Consider the following 578-nt stretch of genomic DNA (forward strand, 5'->3'; position numbering starts at 1 on the left):
ACAAGACAATATTATTTTGGGTTTTCACCCCAAAAGGGATGTGCACGTGAGTGCTGGGTATAATCCCTGAGCTGAGTCTTCCCACACAGAGCTGGTTGCCGTCTGTGTCTGCAGCTTGATGTGGCCGTACCTGTGTGTGTGCCAGAGAAGGCTTGAGAGCCTGACACAGCAAGAGCAGAGTGAGGAAACCTGGGCTGGTGGAAAGGGCAAGCTCAGTAGGTCTCCAGCACATCAAGTGGCATCCCGGAAAAGGGGGTTCCAACCTGTCACATCACCAAAAATAATACCATTCATAGGGCATGCGGAAATGAAGCATTTGGGAGATGATTTTTTGGATTGCCAGATTTCAGGCTTTTGCCTAAAACCTTTAACTGTAGCCTTTTTTCTAAAAAAGTATCAACAGGAACAAAAGAAGGAAATTTACTCTTGGAACAGTGAAAAGGGTGCCCTCGAATGAGATGGGGAAAGTGCTGCTGTCCTGACTATGCCAAAGAATTTTCAGTTTCAGATACATTTGAAGTCACTAGGTAACGGCACTTTCGAAGTTCCATGCACTATTCATGTATCTCCAGATGTGC

The sequence above is a fragment of the Mauremys reevesii genome, linkage group 4 (genome assembly GCF_016161935.1).
Source record: "Mauremys reevesii isolate NIE-2019 linkage group 4, ASM1616193v1, whole genome shotgun sequence".
Taxonomy (NCBI): Eukaryota; Metazoa; Chordata; order Testudines; family Geoemydidae; genus Mauremys; species Mauremys reevesii.